The 16,664-nt window shown below is 38.9% G+C and overlaps 1 protein-coding gene across 11 annotated transcripts in view; it reads right to left on the bottom strand.

Annotated features, from left to right (window-relative positions):
* The window catches only part of TRMT9B (tRNA methyltransferase 9B (putative)), a 116,969-nt gene that overhangs the window by 35,921 nt on the left and 64,384 nt on the right, over window positions 1-16,664 (bottom strand). For 3 of the 11 annotated variants that reach the window (XM_075500117.1, XM_075500119.1, XM_075500121.1), the window contains one exon: window positions 692-827. The exons of 7 other annotated variants lie outside the window; for them this stretch is intronic. The gene's annotated coding sequence lies outside the window, so the exon portion shown is untranslated. Of the gene's footprint in view, window positions 1-241; window positions 290-691; window positions 828-16,664 lie in introns of those variants that run through there. One more of the 11 variants, XM_075500124.1, reaches the window with a different exon arrangement.

Raw genomic sequence — 16,664 nt, 5'->3', positions numbered from 1 at the left:
GTAACGCATCATTTCATCCCAACTCCCTACTGTCACATGCTTCTAACATATACAAGCTTTAAAAAAAAAATTGGCCGCAGGCTACCTTATAGGATTCAGGTGTCCCGTTTCAGGTTGTGTCTAGACTCACTATACACAAATAGTAGACTCTTATGGCCTCTCAGAAATGTGTATGTCACACAGTACTGTGTTTCCTCCCACAGATCCAAGAAAACCTCCCAGTCAAAGTGCGGGAACTCACAAATTGAAATTAAATACTGTATCAGGCTTCAGAACACCTTCATTGAAGAAGTGGGCAGGAGGCAGCAGATTCCTTCCCTCTGTTTCTCCGAGATGTCACACTACGCTCCTGATAAATGTACATAAATGCCCGACAGTATGGACACAAGGCCACATTTAGTGATAAGAGGAAAATACTATATTCCAAAGTCAAAACACATCAACAAGTATTTTGCTGCTTTTTGTATCTGAAAGCATTAAGAAAGGAGTAGAATTAAACTTTGAAAGTTTAGATTTACTCTCTGTTCCTTTTCAAACCCCCTGAAGTCATAACTACCAACACTGAAGAAATAACTACCAACTTTAAAGGACTAAAAAGTTGCAGAGTCGTGATCTCAGCCCTCCAACTGTCAAACGATAGTCACTGTTCAAGTGAAGCAGCTCATGTGCATGAAGATTTTCATGTGTGTACCTTTTGCAGAATCACAATTTATTGAGTGAGACATCCTAGTGAAGAAGCATCTCCTGTTAAAAGCCTTCTAAGCAGCTGTGTGAATGGCTGTTAGCATGATTGGAGGACAATTCCTCCATGAGTTATCTTCAGTGTTCTGCAAAATAGAAATAATATCACAAGAAGATAGTAAAAACATTGTGAAAATGAGTCATTAGACCTAGAGTTGCAGGTGATATGCGCTGAGAAACATTTGGATATATTTCTAGAGGGTGCATCATGATTACTGCTGCCTCCCTGGGGAAAAAGGTGATTCTTGCAGAATAATTATATCTACAAGAATCCTAAAGTTACTAGTTCTTACCTTACTGTGATTCTCCCACACAAGTTTTGAAAATACCCAGTATTCTACTCAGTTATATAAAATTCCCTTTAGATGGCAATCTGTAAGAGATTTCAAGGGAAGAGGGGGGGTTTGAAGTTTGTGCTTACAGACATGAAAAATGTTTTGCCTCATAGCCTTCCCTTAGCTGTGCTGTAATTTCAGGGCTCAATGCTGCTATTATCAACTAAATTGCATATTGTACCTACTTTAATAAAAACAAATAAATCTTCTGGAATGGAGGTATTCAAGCATTATCTAGGGTCTTTGTTCTCATTATACCAACATGGTTCCCTTAGGCCCCCAAATACTGAGAAGAAATAAGGCCTAATGTCTGATATTCCCGTGAGCTGATCCTGTGCATACAGCACCTCTATCCCTACCCATGCCACCGTAAACCAGAGAACTGCACTGAGAACAGTGGGGGCTAGAATAAGACCTTCCACTGCTTCTATTCCATCTATGAGGTTAATTAAGAATTTACCTTCTGATAAAAAAGACTATATATCGGATCCACAGGCATTTTGCCTTTGTCATAATACCTAATACAATTTACACAAATACATGTTTTGAGCTGCAGGCGAATAAATGTTGCTGTTGCTGACCTGCTGCCAATTTAAAAGATCCAGAGTTCCATGACAAAAAAGTGTCAAGAGAGTTATCTGCTGCACACCAGTTTCTATATACTGCAGCTGACAGCATGTTAATCGTCTTCAGTTCCTCTACTGGCAAAATTATTCAGTTATTTTCAGTGATGTGCATAAGAATCTTCAATAATCATCATAAATCCTTGAAACCCTCAAGGCTTCTCTATTTTTATTTTTCGTACATAAGAATATTGATGATATCCGTAAATACAGAAATCATCAAGTAGAACCCAGAGTAAAGTATAATTTTTGCAAACAGATTAAAGAAGGAGTTCATTTTCAATAGACCTCCAAGGAGAATTCACAGAAATTTAATGAACAGAATACTTCCAAACACTGCAATCATTGGCAATAAATGCCAGTTTAAATCGAGGGATCACTCATTCTTATTGTAGATCCTTGGCTGGCATAAAACTACTGGTTCCATGACCAGGCTGGAATTTGGGATCAGGATTTTCCCAACACTTGTCAGGCTTACAAAATTTCTCTAAATCAGCTTACATTTGGGTCAAATTACTCTCAAATTGCACCAGTCTTACACTGGGGTTAACAATATTTCTAAATGTGTTTTGAATAACAACATTGGATATTGTATCATATATAAATAAGCACTGTAAATTATTTTAGCTTGGAAGGGTCATCATCTGGCAAAAGCAAACTGCGTCTTCAGGGCACATATCCACCTCTGTGCATGAGGCACAGTGAGCAGCTTTCTGTGGAAGCCAGAGACGGACTGATTTGTCTCTCAAATTTTCTACCTGTACTTTGCAAAGACTAAATTCTTTTACCCGGATAAACTGTGATTGGTACACGATTAAAGATCATAGGGAGAAATGGTTTTAAATACATTAATATGAGCAAAAATAACTCATTAATTTTAATATTGCTGCTTAAAACGACAGCCATAGTAGACATACTGTGTAACGCTAACAGGTCATTGTACATTATCTATCATCTTCTTGTTTAATATGTAATTTTTATGTCACTTAGATGTAAATAAATTAACAAGCAACGATAATCTAACATTATTTCATTCTAGCTGAGGAAGACTTGGTTCACTGTTTAAAACATTGTAGCTAGTGATATTTATTTTCTTCTGACAGGCCGAGATTCAACTAATTCTTTACATTAATTTAAATATATTGGATAACACTCAAACAAAATTACTATCAAGTGGAAGTTTAAATCCAGACAAGTTAAAGAATTAAAATCTAACAGATTATAATGAAATAATCCCTTCTACAAGGATTCATTACTGTTCTACCAGGAACTTTGGCTGATCAAAAATTCCTGAAACTATCCTTTCCCATTGCAAATTCTCTTCTCCATTAGAGTGGAGGAGAGAATTTTGCACTTCCAGATCCTAGTACCCACAACCTGTTTTATATTCTGAGCTTGTTCTGTCATATACTTTCCATTGAAGGTTTTTGAGGGGTCCTAGATGCTCAGGAAAAAACTCACTTTTAAATATTTAATTTTCAGTAATTAATGAATGAGATCCTGCCTGTATTGAAGTAAAATGTAAACCCCTTTTGACTTTAAAGGAGACAGATTTTAGCCCAACATAGAGGGCATTGCAAGTAATTCCTCTCCAATATAATTAGAGAATAGAAATATAACTTCCAATAATAATTAGAGAGCACTTACACTCGAAGTCAATTTGGTCTTTGACTAACATGCTTTTATAGATGAATTTATCATTTAAAATAATCAAAGACCATAAATAAGACTATGTTCTGAATGTTCAACAATCTTTTTTGATCTGCAGCAGTTTGTAAGAAGTGAGAAAAAGAGAGGGAACAGGCTCAAAAGGACTATGGATGTAACACCCAAAAGGGAAGGGAAGACCAAATAAATCTAATGCTTAGATGCCTTAAAGTGACTTCAAAGTGAAGAGGGAATTATGCCCTATTAGGTTTATTTACCATTACGAAAATGGTCTAAAATGTACTAAAAAACACAGGGAGATTTGCCTTTGGCATCATAACTACAGAACATGTTCAGCCTGTAAGAACCATAACAGTTGGAAAAATAATTAAGACATAAGAGCTGAAAAACTGAGAGGGGGAGGTTTTGCTAATATCCATTTAACATCAGAACATCATGGGTACCTTGTTATAGCATTACAAGTCCTGGGCTTCCATTCAAGTGTGAGAGTTGATGATAGCTGAGCTAGCCAAGAGACTGTACCAGCAACCTCAGATTAGATTGTTTCAAAAAGACCACAATTTGTAACACCATTTACCGTGTCATTTCCTTTTCTCAACGTAAAAGCCCCCCCATCTAAAAAAGAACAAGCTCAATTTCAAAACAAAATCCTTTGCAAGTCGCTTTTAAGTCCACCATCAACTCTTGTTCTAATATAAGAGTTTCATGTAAGCTTAGCTGCTTCTATCAGCTCTCCTAAGTTCTCTCTCTTCTGGAAGAACAAGGACAATAGATGCTTGTATATTCAATGATTATTTGCCCTCAAGTTTCATGATGAGGAGACTCTGAAGTTGAAGTTAAGGAAACTGGTTTTAGTTTGATTGGGAATGTAATGGTATTAGAGTCTTTATGCCTTCTAAAACCCTCCTGGGCTTCCAACTCTTGTATGAGTGGTCACAAAAAATGCACATTCAAGATTAAAACAGAGCATCCAAGCAATGCTTGTTGGTAGGCCCTGTAACACTCTGGTTAGATGGTTGAGGTAAAACAATCCATCTGTCTAGGCCCAAAACTGGTTATGCTCAGATTTTTCACACCATAAAGAAATGCTGGATATTAATCACACTATATTCTCTGTAGGTTGTAGTCCACCTTCATAACTGGATTTCACACACACATCCCGCCCATCTGAGGATATGGACTATTCAAACAGGAAATAATTCAGGACAGTCCTATGTCCTGTTTTTTCGAGCAGATCAAATGACATCATTACAATAACTTCAATGTTATCTATCCAAAGCCATCTATCCTACCAAAGCTGTATCAATCTTTGTCTTGAACTGGAAATTTCTAGGCTAAAAGCCTCAGCTGGAATAAGGCATTTTAATAACAAGAATCACAAACTTATTCTTTTTTGTGCAGGAATAATCACCATGGTTACACTGGTTCAAAAATCAGAAGCTCAAAAATCACAAGCGTATTAAAAATATAAATCTAAGGTTCTCATTTATTTTAATGTGTTTGAAACACAAGATGCACCTCAAAATAGAAGCTTAAATAACTGCATAGTACTTAATATCCAAAGTTGCCAAGTGGCATAACCTGCAAAGATATGTCAATTATTTATGAAAATTTTAATCATTTTTTAAGAGAGAAAATGTTCTTACTAGATTCAGACTTCAAGATTTTGAAGTTAAAATGGATATTTTAGACTATACATTAAAATTATGTTATGTAGACACAATGGTACTTTCCCATTTTTAATAAAAGATACTACCTCACTATGAACTTGTCTCTCTTTAGCATTCTGTCAGATAGTTTTCATCCTTTCTGGATGTGTGGACCATTATAATTTTTCAACTGAAGCACAAACACCTTTAAAAATCTTTTGTAACATAGTGTTCAGACCACCAGAAGTAACCTGATTGCACCCCTCTGTACATCACAGGCTAAATAATTCTATCTACTTCTCTAAGAAGCCCAATTATTTGTGTTTCACCAAATCTCATACTTCATAAAGCATCCAGTTTGCTGCAACAGTTTGTCACCCACACTGGTAAAAATCTGATTTTACATCTGATTACAGGTTTGTTTGGTTTTTTTTTCCCAGATACTGCTTTTTGTGGTGCTATATTTTTAGACCTAAGGAGCATATTACTACCTGATGATATTTTCCTGGAACTTATGTGCCATAATCAAGTCACCCTTCAGTATTCTTATACTCTTTAATTATGCCATTATAAGACATTTTCTCTAATTTTCAAATAAAATTGTTGCAGTTGTTCTCTGAGGCCTCACTATTTTTTTCTGCGTAAACACCGTAATTCCATTATCAGTTTACAATCATTTTACCAGTCAGGTAGACTTGTTGACTTTACCTACTTGAACTTTCTCAGGTACTGCATGAGTCCTGACTGCAAAACTGTCCTGAACTAATCTGAAATAGCAAAAATTTTTGTCAGAGAAACAAAATAATGTATGTGCAGTTGATCAAGTGCAAAGGGATATTAGGAGTACACACAAGTCAGCAACATTAAGAACGTGGAAGATAGGCTAGATACAAGTGCTTCAGCAGGAATACTCTTCAGCAAGAAGTATTCATGACTAAGACTCAGTATATAAAATTCAAATCCCTCTTTCTTTTGTGGGAAGTAACAAATGACACATACAGAAGTCATATCACCTTTCTACTTCTACTTTACTAGTTTACTACTTCAAAACTTCTGCTAGTCTTTTTCACAGCATCAGAATTGGAGCATTCATTGTATTGCTCATCTACTACATCTTTTTAAGTGTTACTGTTTTTCACACTGCCATGCTCTAGAGAAGGCCTGTACTATTTATACCTAGATATATGATCTTGCATTTTTTTGTATTAAACATTTTTCTTGAATAGCCCACTTGAGAAAATAATTCAGACTGGTTTATATAAATTATTGTGATATCTGCTAGTTTCATCAGCACTGATTTCCGGATGATAATATTGAGTATGCTATTACCTACCCTTAAGGAAACACAATAGGAAAAGACCCATTTAGCAATGATTGCTGTGAAAGGCAGCTGAATCCAGTGAGCTGCATGATCCAAGGGATTTCTCCTACCCCAGCCCAACAGATGTGAGGATGCTGCAGAAGTTCCATGCCCCAAAGTCCAGCCGCTGGCCAGGCTGAGCATGTATACCCAGCAGGCACATACACATGCAGAAACAAACTATACACGCACAACCGACCCCATGGACCAACAGAGAGCAGCGCCCTTACCAGCACCCACATAAGCACAGACGGTGCTCACATGAACAGCACGGGAAGCCTGATCCGGTTACTCCCCTGTCGCTGATCAGGATTGCGGTTCACCAGCACTCACATACACGCACAGTGCAGGTCTCTTCAAGATACCAGGCCTAGACAATCAGACCGTGCATCTGCTGGCCTCCAGGCCCCAGTCTCCCCCAGCTGTTGGCATCTGGACCGATAGACCCCGGAGGCTCCCAGTGCCCCCCCAGCAGCTGGCAGTCAGACCCCTCCTCCTAGTCACCCGCTGCTCCAACTTGGAGCTCACTAGTGCTCACACACAGAGGCTCAGAATAGAGAGTGCACGCACACCGGAGACAGAAATAAGATTAATAAGAAGTTAGGACAGACTGAGGTGATCAAGTCCAGGGCTCAGTCAGGCAAGTCCATCAAGCAGACGCCCACTTGACTAGACCCTTTTATCTCATTTTCCCTCTATTTTCCTACATTTGTTCATCTCCAGTCCCCTTAGATCACTCCCTTCTCCTGCCTTCGGTCCTTCCCCTAAACAACCCCTAGGAAGTTTGACACATTCCTACAATCATCTTAACACATCTTTTACTTAGTCCCTACATTCTGTCCCCCTGCTTCCCACAGAAGGTCCCATACCCTTTTAGGCAATTGCTCTGTTCGGTTTGCATGGCTTTCTAGGAAGAGAGGTTTTGATTGATTCCTCTGCATGGGTTTCAGGCCAGGGTCAATGGGAAATCACTCTCCTTTGATGGTCTTTAGGAATTAGCTGATGCAGGATGCTCTGTTTCCACTGATTAGCACAGCAGGGCTCCTCCACCCATCATTGTTTCTCCCACCCTTGCTGGGTTTTCTTGTTTAATATGATTAGCCTTTAGTCAGGCAACCTAAAAACTCCTATTTCTAAATGATAAGTACCACAATTATCACTGCATTTTGAGTCTTATGTCATGAAGATGCTTTTCCAGTTTACTCCCTTTTAGTCCAATGACCTCCAAGGTCACTGTTTTTTTTGTCAAATTGGTCCTACTCCTTTTTGTTTTTTTGCCAGAAACTCTACAAAATTTCCTACCAGAAGAACATAGCAATGGTTGGAATGAAAAAAAAATGTTTTTCAGACCAATGAAATTTTATTTCAGTCTGTTCTACTGACTTATGGACTTATGAACTTGTCACAGCTGATAATGTTCTGACTCACAAGTCACAATGGATCCATTTCTGCCCCACATATCAGGCTGAAAAGACAGTATGACATTATATACTGCCAATGAATTCAAAAAACCTTTTATTTTGAAAAAAAAATGTATCAGGATAGACTAGTAAGATTGGGCAAAATAGCTTTGAATAGATATATTCTGAGACGTATTTTTTAAAATATACAGCTTTGTCACATTGTAACAGACTATAGTTTAGATCTTGTTGCCCTAGGATTTTAGCAAACTTTAAGAAAATGGAGTAAGGCTGAATTACAAGCTATGGTTTTTGCTAAGAGCATTAATACATAAAATGGAAAATATGGAGTGCAGATAAGCAGGAGGAGACATTAGTCTCTGTTCTACAAAGCTTGTAGGTAATTAAGGAAAGTAATCTTTTGGAGTTATACTTCCATTTCAAAAGATATTTTTTCCCTGTTCCACTGCTCTCCACATTCCTTGTCTCTTACTCTCTACCTTTTAAGCCCTTCTCCAGTTTCTATTTAGCACTCTTTTGCCTTTTTTTCTGCCACCATCTTCTTCTCCCATTATCCTCACATTCTTTCCTTCTTCCATGTCCTTCCCCTGCACTGCATAGCTAAATATAGCAGAGCAAGCAGGGACCTTCCCCTCCCATAAATCTCATTACAGTGGCAAGGTTTGATTCCATGAAATGTCATGCAATACATGGCAAGACAACTGGAAAAATAGTAAAAAACAATCACTGATACCCATCATACAAGTGTCTGACAACATCCTTCTTTTGCCTTTCCCAATTTGCTGGTTTTGACTGGGATAGAGTTCATCTTTTCCATAGTAGCTGGTATGGGGCTATGTTTCAGATTTGTGCTGGAAACAGTGTTGATAACACAGGGGTGTTTTCGTTCCTGCTGAGCAGTGCTTACACAGAGTCAAGGCCTTTTCTGCTTCTCACACCACCCCACCAGTGAGTGGGCTGGGGGTGCACAAGAAGTTGGGAGGGGGCACAGCTGGGACAGCTGACCCCAGCTGACCAAAGGGATATTCCATCATACCATATGATGTCATGCTCAGCATATAAAACTGGGGGAAGAAGAAGGAAGGGGGGGGACGTTCGGAGTGATGGTGTTAGTCTTCCCAAGTAACAGTTACACATGATGGAGCCCTGCTTTCCTGGAGATGGCTGAACACCTGCCTGCCCATGGGAAGGAGTGAATGAATTCCTTGTTTTGCTTTGCTTGTGTGTGTGGCTTTTGCTTTACCTATTAAACTGTCTTTATCTCAGCCCACAAGTGTTCTCATTTTTACTCTTCTGATTCTCTCCCCCATCCCACGGCGGGGAAGTGAGCAACTGGCTGCGTGGGGCTTAGTTGCTGGCTGGGGTTAAACCACGACACCGACAGTCTCTTCAAAAGTCATTTTCTGAAGCACTTATATTCTTTTTAATGTCTTCGTTTGCTTATAAATGGGGTTTAGCAGAGCAAAATATTTTTCAAGGTTATCCCAAATGCTGAATGGAAGCTGTATGATTCTCTCTACTGCTTTAGTGGAAACTTCGAGATTCCTTGCCTGTGCGCTATGCTCTGAGGTTTTCTTAGGGCTGGGGACATTTTTTCTTCAGAAATCCTTCCACAGCTGGGGAAAATATCGATAGGAACTCTGGACTGATACTCTAGAAGGGCAGCTGCATTAGTCAGCCACTTGTGTGCTAGGTAACTTGTCAACTCATAGTAACTGGTCTGTGCTTCAGTTTCCCCATTTGTAAAATCTGCATGAGAGTACTTCCTGTCTTTGGTGAACTTTCAGGTGAAAAGCACCATATTTATAAAAAAGCAGTGACTTAGATCTTCTCTAGATCTCCCTTCCTCTACTACCAATTTGCATACCAGTCCAGAATGAAACAAGAGTAGATTAAGAAACACATGCACACACAAGCAAATAATTTTGTTCATTTTCAGGGCTACCATAAAATCCTGTCATTTTTCCACTCATCCTTAGAAACAGATAAGAAGGTACAGAATTGCTCTAGAAATAGATTGAGAAGTACATACATTCTACAAGATATTTTCTATGCAGTTTTTTTTTTTTAAGCAGAATATGCCAAAATCATTCAACATCAGAGCTGACCATGTGCTGACCATTGCAGTCCACGTACCTGTTGGCTCATTTCCCCAAATTCTTCAGCGATTGACAGATTTTCAGTTCAGAACAACCCCTATGATTATGTAGCCCATTTCCACCCAGAAAAGCTCAAATGATTTCATGAGTGATTCCTGTCTCAAACTCATCTTCTGCATGTTCTTCAGAACTCTTGACAGCTTTGAATTTGAATATACAAGGATTCAGATTTGCAGCTAGTCCGAAGAGAAATGCTTTCTGCGTTGCACTAGTCAGCACTGGTGTCAGAGACACAGCTTCTTGTGTTTCCCACTTTTACGTTGCTCTGCTGCCATTTGCATTCTGAGGTGTGAGTACAGTTTTGTTGATAGACTTTAACAGCATCAGTAAATGTTTAGCATCCCAAAAGCCTTTAGCTACTGTGCCCATATTGTGAAATTAATGCCACACAGCTGAAGACTTATCTTGAATTTGTCCTTGTAACATTTCATTGGTCTCCCTCTTATTTTAAGGTCATGAAAAATAGTTTTGGCAATCTGTCGTTTGACATATGTACCAGCATAGTTAGCAGATGGCCTAACCTAGATGAGCCTGCTGGAGCATTATTTTTATGCTGAGTATTTAACAGCACCCCAAGATTTTACTGTTCAGGATTTTATTCTGCCAGCAATAGACAATGCAGCAGCACACTTTGTTTATTCTCAGTAAGGTAGAGAGGTAAATCCTTTTAAAAGGCAAGCTTGTGGCTATAGAGCATTAGATTTTACTCTGATTTAGAACGATGGCATTACTTGCTTGGAGGGCATTACCTTCCAAAATTAACTTATCGTCTCCTGGCAACCAAACTGCTCTCGCTAGAGTGCCAAAGAGCCTTCTGCACTGACCTGACAGAGTAGGTGATGCTAATTCTCTTTATTTCCATCTTGAACTAAGGCCAGTGGAAATACTGTAACTACTTCCCCGATTTTTTTTTTCTTGCAAAAGAAATTGCTAAAAGTGTTACACAGATTCTACTGTATTGTAGATCTCTTCAAATGATGTGATGTAATATCTCTAACTGTATATATTCCTAACTGTATTAAGCTTGTCAGCACCTGCTACGACACAGGATAAGCCTTCCTGTTTGCTATCCCACTTGCCTTCAAACTGGCATTCAATATATGTCCAGGTTTTCTTTATTCAGTCCCCACAGATGTTGACATCACCCAACGGATCAGAATCTCCAATCTATTGGTAAGAAAGCACATCAGATCTCTAGCAGACCTGGAAGGTCAGATAAAGTTATTGAAGATGGCAGGGAGATGATCCCCGGAGAGAAGGAGGAGGGCAGAAAGAGAGAAGCAGCTTCCCTGCTGATTCTCTTGAGGGTGCTTTTGAAACATTGCTGAATAATGGTTGGTCATTTTGGATAACCCTCTGTGTTGTGTTCTCCTAACCAGTAACAGCTGCAGTATTACATAGGCAAAGGATATTGAAGCCTTTCTGCTGCTGTACAAAGTCTTAGAGAACAAACCAAACTGATGAATATGTCAGTAGTATTTAGTTACATAATTTTGTTTCACTGCCAAGAATAAGACTTGTGGCTTTTTAATCATCTCGCAGGACTGCACCTTGAATATTTTTCTTGTGTTGGTAAAAAGAGGGGAATTGCAAAAGTTCTTCTACAACAAAAATTTAAAACATGCGCACACATACACACAAAATGCACAAAAACCTAAGAAGCTAATATATCCTGGACAAAAGCCAGAATTACCAGAACTGAGCAAGTGGTTACACAATTTTCTGAGAACAGCTCTGTAGAGCTCATACCCTGAAGCTATGCCATATATCACAGCAGCCAGAGATAAGGTGCTACAGTTCAGAATAAAATTCTCAGTATCAATATTAAACTTTCTCTGTTTATCTCTCATGTATAAAAATAGCAGTAGCTCCCAAGGCTGACTTAATAGCTCTATCAAAGGCCTGTTCGCACTTTCCAACAATACTATTAATATAGAAGACATTAAATTCTATTGCTAAGTAACTGGATGTACATCAGCTGAAAACATAATGGCTCTGTGCTGGAGAAGATAAACATCAAAATACATATCAGAGTGTGATAGAACTAAGTATATGATTTAACAAATATTTTCCATAAAGGAAAATCTAGGCCCAGAAGGATATTTGTATAACTTGCCTTCATGAGTTCATTATCAGAACCCAACCTCTATTGCTAAGCTTCCTGTGCTTTCGCAGCAAACAAATGAACTGACAAAACACATGCAAATCCTGAGGATTTTTGAAAGCCCAATTCTTTTTAGGGGCCGATATACTGACTATAAACTTCAGTGTATCTGAAAATACTAGTTTGCAATGTGAGTAGGAAATTGTAGTTTTGCTAACCTTGATGAATTCCCTGGGAATCCAATCTGGAGCACTGAGGACAGCTTCAAGGATCAGTTTGCACACAGAAAATTAGAAGCCTTAATATTATATTTACTTTAACACCGTCATCATTAAGCACAATCAAGAATATTTCTAAGGTACAGCCATTGTTACTTGATTAGTATGTCATACATGGATGGTCCAAATTCCAGTTAGAGACTCTTTTCACAGTGTACAAAGGCGTTATCCAGGTCTGGGTGAGGCTGCACGTCCACACAAGCAGGGCCAAAAACATGCACAGGCTTGTATTCTAACTGCTGGGCTATGAGCAGGAACAGGAGGCAGCAGTCAGCTGTTAGGGTAGCACGAAATGGTACCCAATGGCATCCTGGCTTGTATCAAAAATAGCGTGGCCAGCAGGACTAGGGAAGTGATCGTGCCCCTGTACTCGGCACTGGTGAGGCCGCACCTCGAATACTGTGTTCAGTTTTGGGCCCCTCACTACAAGAGAGACATTGAGGTGCTGGAGTGTGTCCAGAGAAGGGCAACGAAGCTGGTGAAGGGTCTGGAGCAGAAGTCTGATGAGGAGAGGCTGAGGGAACTGGGGTTGTTTAGCCTGGAGAAAAGGAGGCTGACGGGAGACCTTATTGCTCTCTACAGCTACCTGAAAGGAGGTTGTAGAGAGGTGGGGGTCGGTCTCTTCTCCCAGGTAACAAGTGATAGGACAAGAGGAAATGGCCTCAAGTTGCGCCAGGGGAGGTTTAGACTGGATATTAGGAATTTTTCTTCACTGAAAGGGTTATCAAGCATTGGAACAGGCTGCCCAGGGAAGTGGTTGAGTCGCCATCCCTGGAGGTATTTAAAGGACGTTTGGATGAGGTGCTTAGGGACATGGTATAGTGGTGGTCTTGGCAGTGTTAGGTTTACGGTTGGACTCAATGATCTTAAAGGTCTTTTCCAACCTATATGATTCTGTGATTCTGTGAAATGCCAAAATGGCCATTCCCTATCTCCTCTGAGGGAAAGGCAGCAGTTCACCAGCCAGACCATGCTGACCTAGAATAGCCAGTAAAAGAAGGTTATTGAGAGAGCCACTGCTCAGTACAGTTTAAAATATGACGTACTTCTTGGTGCATTGTTCACATGAGTATGCTGCAAGATATATCTTCTGCTGCACTGCTACCTGAGGTTGCCTTCTTCCACCAGGGACCCCAGCCAGCATGTCATGTAACATTACCTCCATGCAGTATGGCGGATGCAATGAAATACCTGACCAGGCAGGCACGGCCAGAATGCGTCCATACCACAGAGAGAAACATATGAGCCCATCCATGCTGGTGAGCTTACCCGCAGTCTGCCTGTGTTCAGATAATACGACATAAGGTGAGTCTGGGCTCAGACACAGGCTGAGGACCTGCATTTAAGATACAGTATAGAAATGGACTGTGCTTTACTTCCCTAATATGAAGATTTTCCCACTAAGGCAGCCACAAAGTTAGATGACCTCATATATAACTGTTTGTCTTTGCTACGCGTCAGCTTCCCCAAATTCACTTCTGTTTGCAAAATTGCCACTCACAGAAACAGATTAATCACTTGAGCACCAAATCTTTGGAAAGCCACATGGAAGCCATTTAAAAGACAAGCTGTTCTAATTTTTTATTAGTAGTTAAAAGTGAATCTGGAGAGATGAACACTACAACCATCCATTACCTGCAGTTGTCAAGGTAACAGCTGCTTTAGGATTAATGCCCAAAAGATAGTTTCAGTCTTTCATCACAAACACTACAAACATTACATGTGTTAGTCAGCTGGCTACTTGCCAGTCCTTTCTTTCCTGGTGCTCTTCCCAGCATAGTTATTCTATTAGCTTTTCAAGAGCAATATAGTACTAGCCTCAAATCAGGAGGGATTTTTTTAATTGCATGTTTATACATTATTTATTTATTTATTTATTTATCCTTCAGCAGGCATATATCTATTGCCAATTCACCTCTCAATTTCCTCATCCAGAATGGTTCATTTCTCTTCCAAGAGAAATATATCACCTCTCTAATTTAATTCTGTGAAAATACATTCCTTCTCTCTATCTTGAGAAATTTCAATGAACTGTTCTGTATTCCCAAAACATCTGTCTTTTTTTTTTTTTTTTTACATTGTATACCCCTAAAGAGAGCATTAGATCTTTTCTTAAAGCAGGACACATTTTCCCCAAGAAAAAATTTCTAGCACTAAGAAATTAGACTTGCTCTTAGGATTTTCCAAGCATCCTACAGGGCATAGCCCTGAAGACTGAACAGAGATTTAGAGGAAATTGCCTTGAAAACAATGAACTTATTTCTGTATAAATATTAAAAGGACACCTTTGGTTCACAGAATTTGGTGTGCATAATAGAAAATCATTCATCAGACACATTGGCAGTTGGTGTGAACTCTGCTGGCAAAAAAAGCAGTCTCTAGGGACTTCAGTGCATTTGTTATAGGCATCAGAAAATATACTATTTTTCTTCTCTTTATTTTATTTCTCTCCTGTAAGGATGCTCTATTAGTCTTGAACAGCACTGTCATTTTGTGCCTTAAAATTGTCAGTGTTAATCAATGATGCAATACAGTGACCTTGCTTGCTGTTACACTGCCTCAAAAGAACTCACTAGACTTGATCTATATACACTATCATCCAATATCAGTCCCCAAGTAAAGGCACACCATTATTTTTTCTAAGAATACAGGCAGGAGAAATACATTAACTTCTGTAAGCCAAAACAAAAGGTACTAAAGGAGTATTTTTGACAAGAAAATTCCAATCATGAGAAATATCAAACTTGGCACATACAGCATTTTTTCCTCTTCTAGGCAAGTATCATACAGTAATTGCTCCTTTCAACACCCAGCTGAGAAAAGTATGTGTTCGGGAGATTCTGGCATTTAGTCTTGTTGCCTTTCCACACTTGGACCATCCTGTGTAAGCTGAAATACTGCATTTGCCTGGCAGTTATTGGCTCTCTGTTTCAGCGTCAAAAATTCTATGACTAATGTCAGGTCTCTAGTGTAAGACCTTCCACCGAATGCTTGGAAATATCTCATGTAATCCCCCTAAATAATCATAGCAAAAGACGGGCTGTCACTCGTATCCTTAAGATACAAAACAGTGCTCTGAAAGCTTCTTCTGTTTTCCTTCTCTTTATGAATGAAAACAAAAGCTGAACCTGCAAGAATACTTCTTTTTTTTTAAATCTAATTGCTCAGATGAGCTCTAATAGATTGGACAGAGCTCATTTCTCTTTCCTGCTACTCAGGCTTCGCAACCATCATGTTGACATGAATTTATGTAAAAGAAGGCAACAATTACAATGTCCCTAATATGCATAAAATTAATTAATCTCTTTTATCTTTAATCATATTAATGTGATGTCTGAAGCATCAGCTTGAAAGGATGATGCTTATCTCTGAGGATATAAACCCCTTGTTTGTAAACAATGTTGAGTAATTCTTAGTGACATACTGACAACTTTCTGAAAATCATGTCAGATTCTTATGAATTAAATATGAGGATATGACATTAATACTTCAAATGGTTAGAGTTATTTCTAGAAGTAAGATAATTAATGATCTCCTCGTTTACATTTCTTTCAATTTGATGTTAAAGAACAAATCTTGAGGAAGTTGATTATATCAGAAAACTGACTGGATGAATTTCAGACTACAAGAGAAAGGATGGGGAATGTTTTAGGTGTCCTAAAGGTCAATCTGCTTGGGAAGTTAACCTTCATAGCCTAGTTCACCATTCTGGTGTAACTCTTCCATGTAGATTCCCTTGGAGTACCCTAAACAGAGTAAACTACTTCATGCAATGGCATTTTTAGCGATTTATTCTCAGAGTTAACACTTTCAGTTACTTACTCTCAGAGTTAATATTGTTCCAACAGGAACACAACCTGTGAATATAAGAGCACTGCAACATCCAAGCTAGCCTGCTGTGCTGAGGTATGTGCAGGCTTATAATGTGGGGTTCGGATTTTAGCAAGAAATAACTCATTTACTACCTTGTAAATCATTATAAGAGGATCTTCCATTTTCAAGACAACCTTTATTGTTAAGCAGTCAGATACTACAGTTATGAGTTCTGCCTAAACATCTAGTTAAATAATATTTCATTCCTTTTATACTAGCTTATCATGAAGACAAAATTCTTCTTCATTTCCTGCATTAGAAATAACAACCCTGTGCTCACAGCTGTTTTTTCTGGAGCACTGAGGAGAAAAAAACCAGCCAATTCCTTATCGTCAAATTTACATGACTTCTGAATATGCCTCCGGGTGATGCATTTAACAAAACAAGGACAAGAAGCATGGTGGTATTCTTCACAGGACATTCCTCATTAAGCTAGTTGAAATAAATCAACTA

Source organism: Mycteria americana, chromosome 4 (genome assembly GCF_035582795.1).
Source record: "Mycteria americana isolate JAX WOST 10 ecotype Jacksonville Zoo and Gardens chromosome 4, USCA_MyAme_1.0, whole genome shotgun sequence".
NCBI classification, from domain to species: Eukaryota; Metazoa; Chordata; class Aves; order Ciconiiformes; family Ciconiidae; genus Mycteria; species Mycteria americana.
The sequence above is the reverse complement of the archived record's forward strand: the minus strand, read 5'-3'. Positions and strand labels throughout refer to the sequence as shown.